Below are 18,037 nucleotides of genomic sequence, written 5' to 3'. Positions count from 1 at the left end.
CGTCTTTCGGGACTTGTGCTGATTTATTGTCTCCTTCCAGACTAGCAGCATCAATCTTTACTTAAGGAAGAAGACATTGTAAGTGGAATTTACCTCTACCCAAAGAGTAAAATTGTCCCATATTATCCCACAGACTTCCTGGTCATTTGTATTCCCATCCGGTTACACAGAATTACATAGAATTTTACAGTGCAGAAAGATGCAGCCCGACAGGACCATGCGCCACACATGCCTCCTCCTACACTAGTTCACCTAACCCGAGCTATATCCTCCTGTTCCTTTCTCCCTCATACCCTAACCTAGCTTCTCCTTAAACGCATCTACGATAATCACCTCAACTTGACCAAGTGATGGTGTATTCCTCGCTCTTGGCCACTTTGGGGGCAAAAAGGTTTGACTTGCCTCTTGAATTTATTCATGGCTACCTTAGATTTGTAACCTCCAATTTTGGACTCTGCCACAAATCTACATCAACCTTTCACAGCTAAAAGGCCTCTAACAGATCAACCTCAGCATTTTTTAATTTCTTTGGTCATTGTTAGAAACTTTCAATTCTGGTGTCATCCTGATAAGTCTTTTTTTTAACCTCAATATCCTTTTGGTAATATGGAGACTAAGAACTGTGCAAATTATACTAAGTATGGTCTGACTAACATTTTATATCAGTTTAAACTAATCTTCTTGTTATCAGGAATGAAGGGATTGGCAGCCACTTCCTACCCAATTCTATCCTGTTCCAATTGGGAAGTTACAAGAAGAAGACAATGTGACCTGAAGTTAGAATAGATCTAGGATTTTACAGCCCTCCACTAGCACATTTGAAGGTGGACTGCTCATATAATAAAGAATGTGGCCTTCCCACCACCGTCCTGCCCAACTTTGACCTGACTACCATATTGCAGTGGGTGAGGAAGGCATCAGGAAGCCTGCCTGTCCTTAAGCTTATTGAGGCCCTTAAGTGGCCAATTAATGATCACTTAGGGGCCTCATTCCACTTCTGTTGTCAGTTTACCTGCAGCAAGGGAAGACAGAGGCCAGGTGGGAAGCCTGGCAGCTTTCACTGTGTGGGTTGCTGTTGGGCAAGAGTGGGGGGAGGAATCTCCTTTGAGGGTGGGTCCCTTGTGCTGATAAGAGGCACTCTCCCCCATGACCATACCCCCACTTTACCCTTCCCTCCTGCCATCTCTACCCTGGCTCCCCACCCACATCATCCGCCTCACTCCCTCAGTGGGGTCTGCCAGACAGACCCATCCAAACCCCAGATTTACCTTGAAGTCCAGGCTCCATCACTCAATCTCAGGGACTGCCTGTAATCCAAGCAGTAGCCACCACTTAAACCTGATGCTGTTGGGACTACAAAGCTGCTGGCCAAACAGATTGGGACTTCCTCACAGATGGATGTGGAAAGATCATCTTTGAATATTTAAGGCTGCTCCCAGTGTAAAATGGCAGCAGGGTGGCAGGAAATAATCACGCACCTGGTCTCACATTTTCTCTACAAAGTGTGTAAGAATTAAAACTGAGCCCAAGAATCTACCTTGGAATTTTGAGATTCTCTGGCAAGGGATGGAGTTCAGATTCAGATTAGCCATAAATTGAATGTTGAAACAGGCTCAAAAGGCAGAATGACATAATCCTGTTCCTATGGCCAGAATTTAAGTGCCACCCTCACGGGGATTTTACACAGTGGGGGAGGCCAGCTCCAAGCGTCCAAGGAAGGGGTGCCTCCTTTTAAGGTGCCCTGTACCCAATGGAGGCCCTCCCCAAGGTGTGAACACCCACAAGCTGTGAAGTCCCCCAAAGTATGAACTCCCCTTTCCTTCTGCATTTACCCTTGACCTGTCACCCCCTGGCCCCCCCACCCATCTGGACCCCCTCACCAGGGCCTGCCAACATTCAAGCCTCCAAGATCCTCTTTTACCCTGGCTCACTTCCCCTGGGATTGCCTGTAGTCCAGCAATGACCACTATGCCTGGTGGCGCTGATGGGACAAGGAAGTTGCTGACTATTTGATTGCCCAGCAGGTAGGACTTCCTCTCGGATGGGGTGCAAGTCCCACCCAAGCTAATTGATTAAGCTCAATGGCCGTTAAATGGCTGCAAGTCGAGCCCACTAAGCATGGCTGACTCACTTCCGACTTTTATGCCAGGGCAAATTTAAAAAACAAGAACCTGCGGGAAGAGAGCAGGACCTCTGTACATCGCACCTACTGGTGATTTTAAATGCCCATTTCCAGTTTTGCACAGTTAAAATCACCTCTATGATTTCACGTTCGGTATTAACCCATAAAAAATTTATATTTTTGAATTTCCCATAATGTGGCCGGTAAATAAGTCCAAAATGATCGATGTATACATTAATTTTCTAATCAGTAAATAGTGATCGATCTTTACTAACTGGGGTAAGAGTACCTCTGTTTCTTACGAGTCATGATGCTGTTAATTTATTTGTATCGGTATTCTTCTGCCACTTTTCCTAGCAAAAGTATAAATGTTCTTTTAGGATCAACTACATTTCATGGAAATTTTGTTTCGAAGAATTACCCTTTCACCTTGTCCGACAACCCTGTTACCACAAATCTGACACACCCTCTTCCCATTCCTTGTGTAAGTGTGGATATCATGGGTACCTAAAGCTGTCTCATAAAAGATAAACCTAAAATGTAGCTGGATAGTAAGGGAGATCTTGATGAATAGAATCACAGAATCTCTACAGTGCAGAAGGAGGCTATTTGGCCTATCAAGTCTGCACCGACTCTTGGAAAGGCCACCCCTACCCAGGCCCACGGCCAGACCCTATCCCTGTAACCAGTAACCCCAACCTTTTTGGACACTAAGGGGAAATTTAGCATGGCCAATCCACCTAACCTGCACATCTTTGGACTGTGGAAGGAAACCGGAGCACCCGAAGGAAACCCACGCAGACACAGGGAGAACGTTACCTGAAGCCAGAATTGAACCTGGGTCCCTGGCCCTGAATAGAGGAAGATTCAGCGTGTCACAGACGTGAGGAGAATAAATTCAGCCAATGTTGCTGAGGGTTGGGCTATCTTGTAATCAAGCTAACCCATTTGTCTTTATGAAGAAAGACAAATCGAGCAAAATTTCAAAATGCTTCATTCATATTGCGTTCTACATTATATATCTCAGATCAGTTGCCTTCCTTGGCATGACAGTCAATAACTAGCCTGTTCTGCTTTGTTTTCCTCTATCCTTTATACTTCAGCCATCAGACAGGTTAATAGTTTCCAGTTCAAGGTTTTAACAAATATGACATTTTTTTTATCCCCGTGATAATCCATATCATTAAATGAAAATATTACATGGTCTTAATTATTCCTTCAGGCTTGTTCATTCAATATTTATGTCCTTTAATTCCTCACTGACCAACTTTAATAATCTGCTCATCCATGTCTCAGAAAATATGAAACCATGAATATTTTTCCAATTTACCACATCTAGTGGAGAGCCTTGAAGCCCATTTTCCAACTCATTTCTCATAGAAGCTCACAGAATAGAAGAGGCCACTTGGTCCATCATGTCCGTGTCAGCTCTTTGCCAAAGAAATCTTGAACTAATCCCACTCTCTCCTCATACCTCCAGATCTTCCTGTGGCTCAAGCATTTATCTCAACCCTCTCTGTAACTGATATTCCTTTGCACAAACAACTCACTGTATAAACATTTTTCTCCTAAACTCTCTACTCTTATCGATAATTTAAATTAATAACATTCTGTTACGCACTTTCCAACCAGAGGAAATGGTTTTCCCCTGTTCACCCTATCCAAAACTTTTCATATTTAAAAAAAAAACTCCATTAAATTTCCTCTATCTTCTTCCAGTGAAAATACTCATTGTATCTCAAGTCTCTTAAAGAATTACAGCTTGCATCCTAAGTATATAAACTAATGGCTGGAATTATAAAACTTCAGAACTTTGGTTGGATCCTATTTGGAGTTCACCTTTGAGCGCTGAATCTCAGGAAATATAGATTGGTGTAGGACAGATTCACCAGAATTAATATGAAAACTGGGGGCCGGACTTTCCAGCCCTTCCTGCCAACGGGCCCAGAAGATCCCCCCTCCGTGGCAGGTTCTCTGGCAGCAGGACAGGCGAGCCACGCAAAACGCCATAGACATCAGCAAGGCTGGAGGATCCCGCTGGAGACAGAATACGACCCACCCCTGCAGGTAGAAAATGCACCTTGACAGGGGCATGAAAATCCTGCCCTTCGAGTTAAGTTAGGAGGACAGGTTGAATAAACTTGGTTTCTATTCTCTTGTATTTAGATGGTTGAGAGGTAATCTAACTCAGGAGCACGATTTAAAGGGACAAGCTTTAATTGCAGTAGCGAGCGAGGTTCCTGCGATCTCCTCAACGGCTGCATTGGCGAGCTCCTAACCGCTGTCAGACAGCACTTAGTTAATTTTTGGGCCTTAGCGAGCTCCTCTCTGGTTTAGCCCACATTCAGAATTATTTTCAGCACTGAGGAGCTGAGCTCGCTGGCCAGATTGGCTCCTCCGAGATCGGGCCGCCATTTAGGAAGAGGATCCCCCGATCTCTGACTGAGCTTGAGGGTCCCCCACACTCCCACCCACAGGCAGTATCACCCCCCCCCCACACACACACACACATGGGCGTACCCCCCCACCCCCCAGCGAGGAAACCCCACCGTGGGATCACTGAGAACCCCCTTTTCAGACCAACCTGGGCTCCCTTTCAGCACCCCCCCCCTTTCCAGGACACCCACCCTGCACCTCCCCAACATTCCAGAGGCCACCCATGCCAGCCCTCAACCTCTGCCCCCTATACTCCCCATCATCCATCCTCTCTTGGGCATCGATTACCTCAGACCTGGACCCTTGGCAGTGCCAACATAGCACTGGCATCCTGACAGCCTGGCAGTGCCACCTTGGTCCTCATTTGTGTGGACTGACCAGTACTAATTGTCACTCAAGGGACCTCTCGCTGGCGAGCCCGTTCAAGCCTGGGCAACCATCTCTTTAATGAGATGGAGATTGGCTTTAATTGATGATTATTGTTTTCTCACCGCACCTCGCAAACCACTTGGTGCTTGGTGAGGTTCCCGTTTTAGGCTGCTTCTGCAATCGAAACGGCTCGCACGGTTCCTGGCAGACACAAAGAGGGCATTAAATTGCGTCCCAGGTTTTAAAATGATAAAGGATTCAAAGGGTAGTTTTCCTCTGGTGGGTGAATTCAGAAAAAGAGGGCAGTAGAGATAGGCCATTTAAAAGGAAGCACTTTTCACACAAAACGTAGTGTAAATCTGGCACTCACTCCACCAAAAGACTCCCATGCTAGGTCAATTGAAACTTTAAATTCCAAGACTGCCAGGCTTTCTTTAGGTTAGGGTATAAAGGGATGTGGTACATATGTGGGTAAATGGAATTGAGATACAGATCAGCCATGATGTAACTGAATGGTTAAATAGTCCTGAGGAGTTCAAAGGCTCTTCCTGTGCCTTTGTTCAGATGACAATTGAGCATGTTACTAAATTTCCAGTAAGTGACCTGTTGTTAAAACTGAGTCTGTAAATTCTTTAAAACATAATTAGGTACTTGATCTAAAAAGAGAAATATTAAGGAATACTCAGAGTGAGCAGGAGAGTGGGATTAGACTAGATGGGCCGTTGACGAGGAAAACGACTTGCAGACTTGCTGGACCGAATGACGTGCTTCAGCACTGTATTATTCAATGACTCGATATGAGATTCCCATCAAGGTAAAATTAAGGAAGTTAATGGAGAAATTGAGGAAGTATAATATTTCCTTGATTCTGTGATTGGTGCTTCTAGTGGCGTCTCAACAAATCTCATGTGCATAGTCCATGATTTTCTGTCCTGTTAATTTTATTGGGCAGAAAATGACATGTTGTTTGCCTGCAGTTTCCCAAAATCTGCTCCCTTGAGCCCTGGTCCACGAGGAATGACAGATTGTGGAATAATCCCTCGTATAATTAGTTCTCGAGACAGATGCAGTTTATTGGTCCACCGTAACAAACCTGCCCAGAGATAAAATACAGACCAAGATGTGCCTCTAAATACAGTTTTGGATTCCCTACATTTCCAACTTCCTTGGTCAGTAAAAGTGTCCCTCCCACCCACCCCTCATCTCCCCCGTCTCCCCCCCCCCTCATCTCCCCCGTCTCCCCCCCGCCCACCCCTCATCTCCCCCGTCTCTCCATAAATAATGGGACCTAAGTGTCAGCTTGACTCAATTGATAGTATTCTTGTCTTCAGCTTGGATGATGAACATATGTCACACATCTGGACTTGAGCATATTATTTAGAACTAGGCTGACACATTGGTGCAGCGCAGAGAATGTGCTGGATTAAAATTAGACAATGCTGGTACTGGTAGATGTTAACAGTCTCAGTGTATTGTTCAAAGAAGAAGGATTAATTTTCCAGATGTCCTGGCCATAAATTATACCTGTAACCTACAACATCCCTAAAATGCTTAACAGACTTTCAGCCATTGTTATTTACGGGCATCATTGTATGCAAACAACAGAACACCATGAACTGGACAACATACCCAATCTTATGTAAAGAGCTTTGCAACATTTTATGAGAGCCATGATAAGGTGTTTAAGAAATGTAATTTTCTTTGAGAATTACATAGTTATGTAATTAACCATCTGGGTAAGCAGGCACACTAATTGTATGAAAAAGCAAATAGTATAACTAATAATTAATGGTTGAAAATGCAGAAATAAAATAGAAATGCCATTTAGAACTGTGTTTTAAGAAGCCTGAGTAACCTCAAACATTTAGGAAACACACCGCATATTAGAATGTTAATAGATTTATGCAGTTAGAAATTAACAGGATACAAATAGACTTTGACTAAATAAATCGATTTATGAGCCATTGAAAAGTCCCCATTCTGTACTGACTGTACTTTCCATGGGCTGTACTGTTTGACACTGAACAAAAACAATGAATCAATAATGCTAATGATATTCTGATGGTTAGAATTAACAATTGAGCTCTCCAGATGGCTCAGAATGTGGTGTTCAGTGTGCTGCACCTGCACCAGTGCAAATCCAGGAGTGCAGGTAACATTCGCCCCAGATAATTAACATGGTTCAAAACTACAACTAAAGGAGGCACACTTGATGACTTTTTCCAAACACTGATCACAATTAACATTGTGTGTAAGCAACTTGGTGAACAATAATGAAATTCCTTACAAGATCTTGCTGTAAAATACAACGAATAACATTCCAGTCGATGCATTTTATCAGAATTATTGTAATTTCCATTTTTTAATAGAGTTCTGTTTTGCAATTTTAGAAAGTAACCACAATGTTTGAATTTGTTGGACTGGTGCCAAAGAAGCTATTTACAGTGAGCACATTTCATCAGCACATATGTGTTACAATTCAGCAACTGAGAATTGTATTTCTGGTGCCTATTAACATTCCTTATGAATAAAACTTAACACAAAAGGACACCTTAGAACTTAAGATGTTAAACTGTTTCAGTCTTCTTGAAAATTGCAAAATAATTTTTGATCAATGCTTTGTCGGATCTGAAATTAGCTCCAAAATTTGCTTTCAAATAAGGAATGACTTCCTGCTGAAGTCCATCCAAAGTGCCAAAGAGTGACTCGCTAACAATTCAACAGTAGTAATATTGGGTAAATCAACTTAAATACTTAATTTCTGTATATTCCCTGTTTAGTCAATAAAGTTTCAAACTGTATTGAAAGTTTGTGCTCTAAATGGTTTACAAAACATTGACAAGGCTTAAGGTAAAGCAGTTTACAGGGAGGGTTATTGATATGAATGTAGGGAGGATGAGAGTGTTTTGACTCAGCCACTGGAGTTGGCTGTTTCATAAGATGTGCCATTTTGGAAGTTGGAGTTTACACTGCAGCAGATGCTACATCTACTGAATACCAACCCTTTCAATATGACTTTTACAGTTTTATCTTGATTTATCTTCAACGTATATAACTTTATAATTACATAAATGATCAGTCAAACAGATGGATAGAGCAAATTACTGCGGGTGCTGGAATCAGAAACAAAAACAGAAAATACGGGACAATCGCAGCAGGTCCAGCAGCATCAACCACAAGGCCCCATCATTATGTCATGGAGTCTCCTGCTCCAACAGCTTGCCAAATTTCTGTTAGGAGGCTGCCTCAATTGATCCAGTGGCCTCTGCACATTGCAGGAGGTCACTCTTACATCGGTAAAATACCAACATCGGTGCAAAATGGCCTCTATGAGGAGTCTTCATTGAACTAATTGCTTTCCCAACTCTGTGGAGTGGGAAACTGACTCTGTTCCCAGTTTGCCCCTGGGGAAGTCCGTCGTAGGTGGGAATAATAAGAATATAAGAAATAGAAGCAGGAGTAGACCATTCAACTCTTGAGCCTGCTCAGTCATTCAATAAGATCCTGGTTAATTGATTGTGGCCTTAGCTCCACTCTCCTGCCTGCCCCGCATAAACCTTGGCTCCCTTGTCAATGAAAAATCTGTATAGCTCAACCCTGAATAGCCCGCTATGGCACTCCACAAGTAACAGTTTGCCATCCTGAAAATGACCCATTTTTCCCAGTTCAGTGTTTCTTGTTAGTTAGCCAGTCCTTTATCCATACTAATATATCACCCCCAACATGATAAGCTCTTATCTTGTGCAGTAATCTTTTACATGACATCTTATCAAATCACTTTTGAAAATCCAAATACCAGTACATCTACTGGTTCCCCTTTATCTACCTTGCTTGGTACGTCCTCAATAAACTTTAATAAATTTGTTCAACATGATTTCACTTTCACAAAGTGACTCTATATTATGATTTTCTAAATGTCCTGCTATTACCTATTCAATAATCTATTCTAGCATTTTTCATGACAGATGTTAAGCTAACAGGCCTATAGGTTTCCACTTTCTGTCTCACTCCTTTCTTGAGCAAAGGTGTTACATTTGCTGTTTACTAATCTGTTGGGACCTTTCCAGATTCTTGGGAATTTTTGAAGATTATGACCAATGCCATTATTTCTGTGGCCACTTCTTTTAAGACTCTAGGATGCATGCCAATGGGTCCATGGAGATTTGCCAGCTTTAAGTTCCACCAGCATTCCCTTTTTTTCTCTGGTGATAATTGGTTTAAGTTCCTCCTTCACCTTTGCACCTTAATTTTGTACTATTATTGGAATGCTATTTGTTTCTTCTATCTGAAGACCAATGTAAAATATATGTTCAAAGCCTCTGCCATTTCCTCTTTTCCCATTATTAATTCTCCAGTCTCACTCTCTAAGGGACCAACACTCACTCTAATTACTCTATTCCTTTTATTTACTTGTAGAAGCTTTTACTTGTCTCTTTTTATATTTCTCGCTAGTTTTCTCTCATCCTCCAATGTTTTGGGGAGATAGCCTAATGAAGCTCCCTTTTATTCTCCACCCCACCCGCACACCATTTCCACATGGCCAGGAAAATCCAGCCTGATGTGTTCAGGGAGAAAGGATTGGGAAAATCTACCCTGGGTCAAAATTCCTGTGACAATGTGATGTTGGAGTATATTAACAAAAGAGTTTTCAATTGGAGCATCTGTGTTCATGGCATTGTGAGAGGTTGCAGTCACTAATACTGTGATGTTTGTGAGTTAATGATAGCAAGATCAAAGTGTCTGATTTATATATCCTTCTCCTATTTTTTCCATCTTTTATAGTCCTAATCTTAATTTAAAGCACTTTGCAAATTAATGGAGCATCAAAAATTATTATTCTGGGTTCATATATATTTGAAAGTACTGATATTTTACTTTATTCAATCTAAATTTATTTATATAACATTCCTTACTTTACAAAAATGATAATTACCAATAAAGGCCATTTAACTGAAGACTTTGATTTGGACTTTGGGGTCTGAATATGGGTGTACTGTAGACCAAAAGTAGCACTAAATATGGAAATTCTAATAATTGAGAACTTTAATACAACATTGTAGAGGCAGAATATTTACATTTAGCAATACAATTTGGAAGAATACAAGTGTCAGTGGTGCATCTTAATTTAACTCCTTTGTTAATGAAAAATGAATTTTAAAGTCAGATATCACAATTTATTTGCTAATTTTCAGGATTTGTTAATAAACCCTCATGTGTACAGACGGACAACCTACCTGATAATTGGATTTTTATATAATTCTACATGTAGTGCAAAAATCTGCCATGATAATTTGCACATACTAAAGGGGGGCGGGATTTACCGACCACCCTGCCGTGTTTTTCGGCGGCTGAGATGGCCTGCCAGCAGGATCTACTGCTCCCGCCATGGTCAATGGGATTTCCCATTAACTCCACCCGTTGGCGCCGGGAAACCCATGTGCCGCCGTGGGACTGGATTTTCCCACCGCATGAACAGCCAATAAATCCCACCCCATGTTTTCCAGTTCTTGTACCCTCCACAACAGGTAAACCCAGACTGATTTTTTTACAAAGCAAAACACTGAACATGCTGGAAACCTGAACTAAAAATGGAAAAGTCTGGAAGTACTCCGGCATCATCTGTGGAAAGAGAAACAGTATTAATAAGCAGAAATTTCTCTGACCCACAGGGAGTAGGGCTGTCAGAAAGACGAGGGAAGCCCACCTGGATTTCCCTCCCACGCTGTGAGGTTTTAATTCCATAGTCAGTAATCAGTCCCCAGCCTAATTTACAGCTGTGCCTCCAGTTGGGCAGGGACGTGACGGGTTGCCTTATGAGGAAATCTTGGACAGGTTAGGCTTGTATTCACTAGAGTTTAGAAGAGAAAAAGGTGACTTAATTGAAACCTTTAAGATCCTGAGGCATCTTGATATGGTAGATGTGGAGAGTACAATATGGACCTAGGGGTCACTCTTTAAAAATAAGGGATCGTTCATTTAAGACAGAGGTGAGGAGAATTTATTTCTCTCAGTGGGTCGTGAGGCTCTGGAACTCAATTCCTCAAAAGGCAGTGGAAGCAGAGTTGATTTTAAGGCAGAGCTAGATAGATTCTTGATGAACAAGGAGTCAAATGTTAGCAAGGGAAGGCAGAATGTGGGGCTGAGTTTATAATCAGATCAACCATGACCTTATTGAATGGCAGAGCAGCTCAAAGGGCTGAGTGACCTATTCCTGCTCCTAAGTTGCATGTTCGTATGTTGGAAGCGAGGGGATCCCAAACACAGCGGTCCTCAGGCAGGCCACCCAATCTAGGAGGTATGTTAAGGCTTCACCTCCTGAATGACCAAGTCCTCGCCTTGAGGATTTTCCACTTTTCCCAGGACTTTAGAAACCTAGAGAGCTGCAGTTAAATTTCAGTCGTGCATGCCAGTAAGACTCAAAGGTCGAATCAGGTGGATCACCTGTGTACTTGCTTCAGTTAAAGCTGGAAATAGGTGGGTTGGAGGCAGATTTGGATTCTGAAACAGATTTCTCACACTTTAAAACCTCAACCAATGCAAACCGAAGTTTAAAATTCAGCCCAAGGCTTCGGGCTGATGGCCTTTTGTCAGAATTAGCAGTAAGACATACAAACATCACACCGATGACCGGTCATCAATCTGAAATATTAACTCTATTTCTCTCTCCACAGATACTACCCTGATCTTCTGAGTATTTCAATCCTTTTCAGATTGTTTTACACTTTTTGTATGAGTCATTATGTCACCTGGAGTTTTCTCACTTATTTTTATATGAACACACACTGCTGTTCAACCTTCTAACCATCAGAAGGAAACAGAACATTGGACTCACATAAATCCTCTGTGATACTCACTTTAGCCCTATGTCAATTTAGAACTTGGATCTATGTCAAGGTACAGATAACTGGAAAAAATGTTAACAGTCTTTATACATACCTCATCCAACGTAACATTTTACGAACCATTATTTTGATTACATTTCACTCTTGAAGTTGCTTTTGTTATATTACATTGTTATCAACAAAACAATGTGGTGAGGAAAAAATAAAGTTGGATGCGCAATATTGCAAATAGCAATACAGCTAGATCTAACTCTTTTTTTAAAGCAAAATGAATTAGATGGATAATGTTTTTGTTTAACAATTTTCAGAGTATAATTGTTTTTTCACAGGAGGATTCTTGAATGTCCAACTCATTTCCTGACTGCTTGATTAACTTTGCTTTTAAATTGTTCAATAACTGGGTGAATGCCAGATGTAGACAAAGGCAACATTTTGTGAAATGCAAACAATGCTGTGCAAAGTACAGCACTATCATTACTTTTATGGTTGGTCAATGTTTGTTACTGTATTACCTCCCAGTACAACAGTTAAATGTGAATTTATAATCTCATTGCTCTTCTGTAAAAACATAAAATGTAGTAATAAAGCTTAAATTTATGTCTCGTTTCCAAATGTGACTCGGTGGTACAGTGGGCTAAATTTTTGTCTTTCTTTCCGAGGACGATAGTGAATCAAGTTCTAATTGCTGAGAAGGTCGACTTATTTGCCAATCCTAAGTAAAATATGACTAGGCCGTATCAATATTGATACAAGTGGGCCTGATTGATAGATTTACCATTCGGTTTCAGCAGCAGCTTTTTTTTTATTATTCCTTTACGGAATTTGGGCATCACTGGCTAACCTACCATTTTACTGTGCATCCCTAATTGTTCTTGACAAGGTGGTGATGAGCTTCCTTCCTGAACCGCTGATGTCTCTGTGGTATGGGTATACCCATAGTACTGATAGGGAGAGAGTTCCAGGATTTTAATCCAGTGTCAGTGAAGGAATGGCGGTATATTTCCAAGTCAGAATGGTGAATGACTTGGAGGAGAAATTCCAGGTGGTGGTGTTCCCATGTGTCTGCTAACCTTGCCCTTCTAGATGCTAGCAATTGTGGGTCCGGAAGGTGCTGCCTAAGGAGCCTTGGTGGGTTGCTGCAGTGCACCTGGTAAATGGTACACACTGCTGCCAATGTTTGTTGATGGTGGAGGGGGTTTTTGGTCAACGCCCTGGCATATTGAATTGGAGCAATTCATAGGAGTAAACCTGATTTTCCAACGTTCTCTGCACCCAGGTCGTCCAGTGTACCTGGACCCAAACACTTCCCTGGCCCAGGGCGGCATGGTAGCACAGTGGTTAGCACAGTTGTTTCACAGCTCCAGGGTCCCAGGTTTGATTCCCGGCTTGGGTCGCTGTCTGTGCGGAGTCTGCACGTCCTTCCCGTGTCTACGTGGGTTTCTTCCGGGTGCTCCGGTTTCCTCCCACAGTCCAAAGATGTGCGGGTTGGGTGGATTGGCCATGCTAAATTACCCTTCGTGTCCAAAAAGGTTAAGTGGAGTTACTGGGTTACGGGGATAGAGTGGAGGCGTGGGCTTGAGTAGGGTGCTCTTTCCAAGGGCCGGTGCAGACTCGATGGGCCAAATGGCATCCTTCTGTCATAGACATAGAATTTACAGTGCAGAAGGAGGCCATTCGGCCCATCGAGTCTGCACCGGCTCTTGGAAAGAGCACCCTATCCAAGTCATCACCTCCACCCAATCCCCATAACCCAGTAACCCCACCCAACACTAAGGGCAATTTTGGACACTGAGGGCAATTTATCACGGCTAATCCACCTAACCTGCACATCTTTAGACTGTGGGAGGAAACCGGAGCACCCGGAGGAAACCCACGCGCACACGGGGAGGATGTGCAGACTCCGCACAGACAGTGACCCAAGCCGGAATCGAACCTGGGACCCTGGATCTGTGAAGCAATTGTGCTATTCACAATGCTACCGTGCTGCCCTCTGCACTGTAGTTTCTATGATAGCCGATGTGGAGTTGCCGGTACTGGACTGGGGTGGGCGCAGTAAGAAATCTCACAAAACCAGGTTAAAGTCTCACAGGTTTATTTGAAATCACAAGTTTTCGGAGCGCTGCTCCATAATCAGGTGAAGTGGAGGCAGATTGACAATTACAACATATGTAGGAGAGACACAATTGCAAAATAATTACAGATTAGAGAGACGCAATTGCAAGATAATTACAGATTAGAATATGAAGAATGGTTTGAATGTGAGTCTTTGTCATGATATGCAAACATGCAGCTAATGAACACGACCAACTAGCAGTCAGGACACTCAGGGGTGGTATCTCACTATAAAAGTGATGAGGCATTCACACCCCGCCTCTTTCCACAGACCAACATCTACAGAGTGAGACAGGGTATATCCTCAGCATCACACCCCAGCATATGGCTTAGAGCAAGGCTGGTTCAGTTAGACTGAGTTACTACATTTAGATTAGCAGAGAGTCGAACTCATTGAGAACTGCTTTGTTCAAAAAAACACATTGAACTCACTTCAAAGTCTGGAGCATCTTTTACTCAAAACTGCATCAAGTGGCAGCTTGTGTTATTCCAAATTACATAACACAACATGATACCAGGAGTCTGTTCAATCTAGTTAGATCCACTCAGCAAGATCCGTGACGACCAGTGAATGTATATCAGCACAATGGAAAAGATTCAGGCTCCTCACCAGCTCAGGACCTCCGGCAATCTCAGTGCCAACTGGTGGACATTCAAGCAGAAATTTCAGCTTTACGTCGAAGCATCAGACCTCTGGTGCGTCTGATGCACAAAATATAGCTCTTCTCCTCACCACAGCGGGTGATCACGCCTTGGAAATATTCAACTCCTTTCATTTCGCCGAAGACCAGGACAAGAGAAAGTTTCAGACCATCCTGGACAAGTTTGACAGCCACTGTGAGGTGGACACCAACAAAATCTTCATGCAGCGATTGCAAGGTAAAGACAAATCCTTCAACTCATATTTAACTAACCTTAGACTGTTAGCGCAATCCTGCAACTTCGGTGATATCACTGACTCCATGATCAGAGACCAAATCGTTTTTGGAGTTCACTTTGATTCTCTGAGAGAGCAGTTACTGAAGATCAAGCATATGACCCTGCCAGTCACGATTGAAACATGCACAGTGCATGAGCACACTAAAAATCACTATTCCCAGTACAAAACGGCAGAAAATGATAAACTAGCCTCCCACAAGGTGGAGAGTGTGCAGGCCATCTCCCGGATGCAGCGCCTCAACGTTGAAAGCGGCCATTTTGCATGCTCTTCCCGGGGCCCGACACGAAACCCGTACTGCACAGGTGCAGACGTCAGAGAACCACACTGCGCATGTGCAACGACGCACAGAACGTCAAGACTCCAACGTCATGACGTGTTCGAACTGTGGCACCGCCCATTTAAAGAAACACTGCCCTGCAAGAGGCAGACACTGTTTAAACTGCGGGAAGCCAGACCACTATGCAGTCCTGTGCAGATCTGCACCACCAGTCAGGAGCCAGCGCTCCCAATTCCGATAACGGCACATCCGGAGTGTGCAACAACGGCTACAGGATTCTGATCCCGGCAGTGCAACGGATCCAGATGCTGAATGCCTGGACAACACCTACCGTGTGGGCATTATTACAACGTGTGAATATGCCACACCAGACACATTGCAAGTCCAATTGATCCTAGCTGTGGATTCCGAGGACGAATGGCAAGCAGTGGTGAAGGTCAACCATTGCCCCATCCAGTTCAATCTGGACACAGGTGCCTCTGCCAACCTCCTCTCAAAGGCAGATTTCAGACGCATTGAGAAGCCCCCACGGTCCTTCCAGCTGCCTGCAAGCTCCTGGATTACAACGGGAATGCCATCACAGCACTGGGATCCTGCCATCTGCACGTATCCAACCGACACACATAAGCACGGTTACGCTTTGAAATTATTAAGCCTGACAGGGCATCCCTACTAGGTGCACACGCCTGCAAGCAGCTGAACCTCATTCAAAGGGTTTACACCACGACATCCTCCCATGTGGATCTTCAGGCGGCATTGACGACATCTTCACCCAGTATCCAGATGTGTTCACCGGGATGGGCACGCTGCTGTATCGATACAAGATTCTGCTACGACCTGATGCCAAGCCAGTGGTCCACGCACCACGACGAGTCCCTGCTCCACTGAGAGAGCGCCTGAAGGCACAGCTCAAGGATCTTCAGCAAAAAGACACCATATCCAAGGTCACCGAACCGACTGACTGGGTCAGCTCGATGGTGTGCGTAAAGAAGCCTTCGGGGGACCTGCGCATCTGCATTGATCCCAAGGATCTCAATAAGAATATCATGCGGGAATACTACCCCATACCGAAGCGGGAGGAACTCACGAGTGAGATGGCAGACGCGTGGTTCTTCACCAAATTGGATGCATCACAGGGATTTTGGCAAATCCAGCTGGAAGAGTCCAGCAGAAGGCTCTGCACCTTCAACACGCCTTTTGGCAGATACTGCTACAATCGCATGCCATTTGGCATCCTCTCAGCATCGGAGATATTCCATCGCATCATGGAGCAGATGATGGAAGGCATTGAAGGTATTCGTGTGTACGTGGACGACATCATCATATGGTCCACGACCCCTGAAGAACATGTACCCCGTCTCCAGAAGGTATTCCGCCGTGTACATGCCAACGGCCTAAAGTTAAACAGGTCCAAATGTTGTTTTGGCACATCGACGCTCAAGTTCCTGGGTGACCAGATCTCACAGCATGGTGTGCGCCCAGACACCGACAAAATCAAGGCCATCGAGGCGATGAAGATCCCTGAGGACAAAAAGGTGATGCTGCACTTCTTGGGTATGGTCAATTTTCTGGGCAAGTTCATTCCAAACATGGCCACACACACCACAGCCCTATGCAACCCAGTGAAAAAGTCAACTGCCTTTGAATGGAAGGCGGCACACCAGACAGAGTGTCTGGAGCTGAAAGCCAAGCTCACCACTGCACCAGTTCTGGCATTCTTCGACCTGGACCGGGAGACAAAGATATCCACAGATGCGAGTCAGGATGGCATCGGTGCGGTGTCTCTTCAACGAGATGACACATCATCCTGGGCACCAGTAGCCATCGCATCAAGAGCGATGACGCCCACTGAAACCAGATATGCACAGATTGAAAAGGAGTGCTTGGGTCTTCTCGCCAGCATCCTCAAATTTCATGATTATGTCTACGGCCTGCCGACATTCACTGTCAAGATGGATCATCGGTCTCTGGTCCACATCATCCACAAGAACCGAACGACATTACGCCTTGGTTGCAGAGAATCCTGCTTAAACTTAGGAGGTATGACTTCAACTTGGTGTACACACCTGGCAAGGAGCACATCATTGCTGATGCATTGTCCCGCTCCGTCACCTCGCCCAGTGAACCGCTGGAGATCATCCAGAACATCGAATCACAGGTGCAGCTGTGTGCTAGCACTCTCCCGGCGACAGATGAGAAGGTAGTTCTCATCCGTGATGAGACAGCCAAGGACCCCCTCTTGCAGCGCGTCATCCACAACCTCACCAATGGCTGGCAGAAAGGGCAGTGCCCACAATTTTACAATATGAATGAAGACCTGACGGTGATTGATGGTATCCTCCTCAAGCTGGACAGGATTGTCATTCCGCTCAGTCTCCAGAGCTTGGTGCTGCGCCACATACATCAAGGACACCTGGGCGTCGAGAAGTGCAGATACAGAGCCCGGCAAGCAGTCTAGTGGCTGGGCATCAGCCAGGACATCACGAACATGGTCCTGAACTGTGCTACCTGTCAGCGGTTTCAGCCAGCGCAGAGCAAGGAGACGCTCCAACAGCATGACATGGTCCGGGTCCAAGGTTGGCATCGACCTCTTTCATCCGAATGTTCGCGACTATGTATTGATCATCGACTATTTCTCGAATTACCCTGAGGTGCTGAAGCTCCTGGACCTCACCTCTCGGATCGTCATCAAAGCCTGTAAGGAGACGTTCTCAAGGCATGGCATCCCAATCACCGTCATGAGCGACAATGGCCCGTGATTTACCAGTCGAGAATGGTCCACGTTTGCCAGGTCGTACAATTTCCAGCATGTCACCTCCAGTCCGCACTATCCGCAGTCCAATGGAAAAGTCGAGAAAGGGGTGCACATTGTGAAACAGCTCATCTGCAAGGCCGCGGACTCTGCTTCCGACATACGTCTTCACTGCTCGCGTACAGGG

At 44.3% G+C, this 18,037-nt stretch overlaps 1 protein-coding gene across 1 annotated transcript in view; it reads left to right on the top strand.

The window, feature by feature from the left end:
• The window catches only part of col28a1a (collagen, type XXVIII, alpha 1a), a 321,284-nt gene extending 308,898 nt beyond the window's left edge, over positions 1-12,386 (top strand). The window contains exon 37 of the mRNA XM_072509076.1: positions 11,599-12,386. The gene's annotated coding sequence lies outside the window, so the exon portion shown is untranslated. The remainder of the gene's footprint in view (positions 1-11,598) is intronic.
• The last annotated feature ends 5,651 nt before the right edge of the window (positions 12,387-18,037 follow it).

This window comes from Scyliorhinus torazame, chromosome 6 (genome assembly GCF_047496885.1).
Source record: "Scyliorhinus torazame isolate Kashiwa2021f chromosome 6, sScyTor2.1, whole genome shotgun sequence".
Taxonomy (NCBI): Eukaryota; Metazoa; Chordata; class Chondrichthyes; order Carcharhiniformes; family Scyliorhinidae; genus Scyliorhinus; species Scyliorhinus torazame.
The sequence above is the reverse complement of the archived record's forward strand: the minus strand, read 5'-3'. Positions and strand labels throughout refer to the sequence as shown.